Source organism: Geotrypetes seraphini, chromosome 6, assembly GCF_902459505.1.
Source record: "Geotrypetes seraphini chromosome 6, aGeoSer1.1, whole genome shotgun sequence".
Lineage (NCBI taxonomy): Eukaryota > Metazoa > Chordata > Amphibia > Gymnophiona > Dermophiidae > Geotrypetes > Geotrypetes seraphini.
The window spans coordinates 85,494,399-85,500,296 of NC_047089.1; positions in this window are offsets into that span (position 1 = coordinate 85,494,399).

A 5,898-nucleotide genomic window follows, 5' to 3' on the forward strand; every position below is an offset into this window, starting at 1 on the left:
TTAAGTTTTCATTAGGAGATATAGAGGGTAATTTTATAACAAGCTGGCTAACTTCTGCTGCAGGCATGTACTTAAGTTAGGCTTATTGTACAAAGGGAACTTATACACCAGTATGTATATACGATTTAGGCACATAGAGTAGGGTTACCATATTTGAAATGGTAAAATCCCAGACGCAAGGCCCTACCCCATTCCGCCTCCAAACCCACTCCATCCTGCATCAAGCCTCGCCCTGTTCTGCCCCTCTGACCCGCCCACATACAGCCTCGTATCTTCTTTCCTACCAGGTCTGGAGGGTCTCTGAGCATATGCGGATGCATGTGACATCATCCGCGCATGCTCAGAGACCCCCAGATGTGGTGGGGCTTTCCAAAACCCGGACAAACTGCCGGGTTTGGAAAGTCCATCCAAGCACCTGGACATATCCTCTAAAAAGAGGACATGTCTGAGTTTTCCCAGGTGTCCTCTAGGTTAGGGTTACCAGACATCTATGCAGTACCTGTTCTAGAAAGGAAAGGTTTCTATTGGTGTCTACTTTCCTTTATAGAATACTAGTGCAACCCAGTATATATGTGTATATGCAGTTAGACGCAAGCACTTATGCCAGCCATAGAGCTAGTGTATGCATTCAAATCTAAATGCCAGAGATGCATACATAAAACTTAACAGTATAGTATGCTGTAAGATACATGTTTATGTGTGAGTCCTATCTGCACTCTACCCAGATTCTACCTATGTTTGTACCCTGTAAAATAGGAACTATTTAAGATATGCACTATTTATGATATCTGAGGCTGCAAAGAAATTCTTTTTAACTTCTCCATTTATACTTGTGTTTATTTTTATTGTTTTATTGTGATGAGAACCTTCCCGGCGATGCCTCAGGAGGTAGGCAAAATCTTCTTCTCTCTAAAAAACAAGCGGAGGGGAGAGAAAATAGAGATCTCTATAGACTAATTTCTGCTAAAGGATAAAGCCCTCTGCTTGTTCACTTAGGGTGAACTACAAACCAAACTTCCCATTAGTAGCTGTAAAAGACATTAAGCACTAGAAAGTCACTAGAAAAGCACTACTTGCTAATAGTTCCAATAGCTCCGTTCCTTCCATGAACAGACAAAAAGTTTAAAGAACTCCAGCTTCATATGCAAATTAGTAACTCCCTGCATGGATGACTCCAAATCCAGTCATGTCCATATTCCTTATTTCCTTCAGTTACTACCGGCAAACCCTTCCATTGTAGCTCCCACAAAATTCTCAGTTCAATTCTTGGATTGTCTCAGCTCAGTGCTATTAAATCAAATAGTCTAGGAAAAGGACTGGATGACAAACTGGTTGCAGTCCAGTATTTAACAGCCCCATCTCTAAGATATTGAAGAAAACACACACACACATCAAAACTAGCATTACTATCTTTTATTTATTTAATTTTCTATATCATTCTCCCAACTGAGCTCAGAACAGTTTACATTAATTTATTCAGATACTCAAGCATTTTTCCCTGTCTGTCCTGACGGGCTCATAATCTATCTAATGTACCTAGGGCAATGGGGGATTAAGTGACTTGCCCAGGGTCACAAGGAGCAGCATAGGCTTGAACCCACAACCTCAGGGTGCTGAGGCTGTAGCTTTTAACCACTACGCCACACTCTCCCTATCCCTCCCATGCTGAGAAACATTGAAAGAAAAGAACACATTCACCTAGTTTACTTCTCCATATTCAAAAGCAGTTTCTCATAATTCCAGTCTACCCAGCTTACTCTCATTTTAGAGCTACCTTTCTTGGAGTCCCTGGCTGGAGCCGGGAGTTAAGCAGGCACTGGCAGCATTCAGTACTGATGCCCACGTAGCTAACCAGGCAAACAGGATCAGACATGAAGAGCAGTCCTAATTTTACCCAGTTTAGCTAGGTAGGTATGGCACTAAATATCAGCCATACCTGGACAGCTCTGATCACCACCAAAGACCAGGATATTCACACACACCTTTTACAAAACCACGATAGCGGTGTTTAGTGCAGGCCAGCGCGCTGAATCCTCTGCGCTGCTCTCGACACTCAGAGCTCCTATGAGTGTTTGGAGCAGTGCAGAGTATTCAGTGTGCTGGCCTGCACTAAAATACGCTATCGCAGTTTTGTGAAAAGGGGGGGAGGGGCGGGCGGGGATTAATGCTGAGCCTAGCACTGAATACCCAGGTCTAATTTAGCCAGCAGCAATATTTAAAACAAAACACTGACCACCGTCATCTTCATATTGACTCTTTATATGTTCAATGACTGATTTTTGCTGCTGAAGTTTTTACTCCTCCTTTGCCTCATGCCAAATTAATTCACTTTTCTTGACATATAACTTTAACCATCTTGTGAATCATACAACCAAAGTTAGTTATGTAGAACCACTGCAAAATTTTGAAAACTGCATTTAAGCAGTCAATGTCACTGCTACTGACCTGTTAATTTCTAATAGACTATGCTGTTAATTGCATACTTGTCCTTAGAAATGCAATGAAAAATTGTTGGCATTCTCCAAATTCATAGCTAATACATACTATAAGCTGTAAGTTATTGGGGGGGGGGGGGGAAATATCATTTGTTTGAATAAACTTGTGGAATACTAAAAAAATAACTTTCCAGCTTATATAGTATGCATGCCAGATGAAATTTGTTTCCAGAAAATTGGCAGTCTCTAGCTCGATCCGCAGGAGCACTAGCCTGTGAGAGACAGTACTTGCTAGATTTAGGATGCTAAACAGACACAGAGACTATTATCTGAATGGGGGGGGGCCAGCAGGGAGGACCAGGTGCTAGGGGACACATGAAGGGAAGAACAAACATCTGTAGTCTTCTGCCAAGAAAAAGTCACAGGCTCTATGTTGGAGTCATGATCACTTAACCTTGAATAACCAAAAATAAGTAAAAAGAGGACAGGGAAAATAATCTGTAAAGTACATTTTAGAAGCATTGAAAACAGGTGCATTTCACATTTCATTTCCAGGGTTCTGCCCTCTCCTGGTTTTCTTCCTATATCTCCCATGCACCTTCAGTGTATGCAGTGGTGGTTTTTCCTCCACAGCCTTCCCGCTATCGATTGGTGTACCTCAAGGCTCTGTCCTGGAACCACTCCTTTTCTCAATCTACACTTGCTCACTTGGAGCGGTGATTGCCTCCCATGGCTTCCACCATCACCTCTATGCTGATGTCTCCCAGATCTACCTCTCTGCGCCAAATATCTCTACTGAAACCCAGACCAAAGTCTCAGCCTACCTGTCTGACATTGCCGCCTGGATGTCTCACCGCCATCTAAAATTGAACATGGCTAAAACAGAGTAGCTCATCTTCCCACCTAAACCTACAGTTATTCAGAGTAGTGAAGACACAAAAGGATTGCGAAGACCTGCAACGTGACATAAACATGCTCAAGAAATGGGCCGCGACATGGCAAATGAGGTTTAATGTGGATGTGTAAGGTGATGCACGTCGGTTAAAAAATCTTATTCACGAATACAGGATGTCCAGTGCAGTACTTGGAGAGACCCCCCAGGAAAGATACTTGGGAGTACTGGTCGATAAGTCGATGAAGCCGTTCACACAATGCGTGGCAGCAGTGAAAAGGGCGAACAGAATGCTAGGAATGATTAAGAAGGGGATCATGAACAGATTGGAGAAGGTTATCATGCCGCTTTACCGGGCCATGGTACGTCCCCACCTGGAATACTGCGAAAAGCCGTACATGAAGAAGGACACAGTACTACTCGAAAGGGTCCAGAGAAGAGTGACTAAAATGGTTAAGGGGCTGGAGGAGTTGCCGTACAGTGTGAGAGGTTAGAGAAACTGGGCCTATTTTCCCTTGAAAAGAGGAGACTGAGAGGGGACATGATCGAAACATTCAAGATAATGAAGGGAATAGACTTAGTAGATAAAGACAAGTTATTCACCCTTTCCAAGGTAGAGAGAACGAGAGGGTACTCTCTAAAGTTAAAAGGGGATAGATTATGTACAAACGTAAGGAAGTTCTTCTTCACTCAGAGAGTGGTGGAAAACTGGAATGGAAAATGGAAAATACCCTCCAGGGATTCAAGACAAAGTTAGACAAGTTCCTGCTAAACCGGAACATACGCAGGTAAAGCTAGACTCAGTTAGGGTACTGGTCTTTGACCTAAGGGCCACCGTGGGAGCAGACTGCTGGGCACGATGGACCACTGTCTGACCCAGCAGCAGCAATTCTTATGTTCTTATATACCTCTCCACTTCTTTTGTTCTCCATTTCTGTGGACAACACTCTCATTCTTCCTGTTTTGTCTGCTCATAATCTCGGGGTCACCTTTGACTCCTCTCTCTTCTTCACCGCCCAGATACAACATATCGCTAAAACATGCCGTTTCTTCCTCTATAATATTACCAAAATCCAACCCTTCCTCTCTGAGCACAGTACCAAAACAATTATCCACGCCCTCATCACCTCGCGCTTAAACTACTGCAACTAGCTACTCTCAGGCCTTCCGCATAGTCATCTCACTCCCCTCCAATCCGCTGAAAATTTGGCTGCATGATTCATATTCCGGGAGAGCTGCTTTACTCACATTACTCCTCGTCTAAAGTCACTTTATTGGCTTCCCATCCGTATCTGAATGCAATTCAAACTCCTCTTACTGACCTACAAATGTACTCGCTCAGCTTTCCCTCACTATCTCTCTTCACTTATCTCCCGCTATGATCCCCCCTCCCCCTTTGAGCTCCGCTCAGTTGGTAAGTTCTTCCTATCTGTGCCCTTCTCTTCAACTGCCAACTCCAGACTGCATCCCTTCTGCCTTGCTGCACCATATGCTTGGAACCAGCTGCCTGAATCCCTACGGCAGGCTCCATCTCTGGCAGTGTTCAAGGCCCGTTTAAAAGCCCACCTCTTTGAGAGTGCTTTTGACTCCTAACTCCTCTCACCTTGGGTTCTGCATCCCCTACCCTCTATGTCATGTCTTGTCTGTCCAAGTTAGATTGTAAGCTTTTCCGAGCAGAGACCATCTATAAATGTAAAAATGTACAGTGCTGTTTACGCCTTTCAGTGCTATATAAGTGATAAGTAGTAGTAGGAGGAGGAAATGGGGAAATGTAAGTAGGCAAATGGGGCAGTGTATGATGACTGCATGTGTAATGACTTCTGGAGATGGATGGTACGAGTGAGGATCCATGTTTATGTGTGATTGAATTGTATGGGGTAGGATGCAAGTCGGATTTTTTTTGTGCATGTGTATATGTGGTACACAAATATGTGAGTGAATGCATAAGTATATGTGGCTGGTTTGGGGGGGGCAGGGAATGGGGTTAGGTGGTATACTGCAATTCTTCATACCTGAACTCTCCACTTAGGATGGTCTTTGATTCCCTTTACTCTGTCCTCCCCATGAACTCCTTCACCCCCCCCCCCACCACCTTTACATTGCTGTTATAAAATGGTGGGTTAAGAGACAGAAAAGAAAAAGGAGGGATATACCCGAGATGGGCATATAAGGGAGGGAGAGAGGCATGGTGGACAATGGGAGGGAAAGGGAGAAGAGACAGGGAGAGATGTTGGACCATGGGTGGCGGCAGAGGGGAGTGAGGAATATTGGACCTATGACCCTGAGGTGGAGGGGAGGGAAGGAGGGAGGAATGGAGATATGCTGGTCAATTGGAACATGGAAAGTAAAAGAGGTGTGGCTACTGTAGGGACAGAGCCATAGTGACCCCACCCCTAAGGTTGCCCTGTATGAGTGCCAGTACCTTTTTTGCTATTTTTTTTTTTTTATTGGATACTAGCTGATGACCCGGCGTTGCACGGGTATTTAATTATAGCAATAACACAGTAAATGGATTGAAATAAAGATACTTTATAGTGGTGAATGAAATTATTTTTTACAGCTTTATAAAAA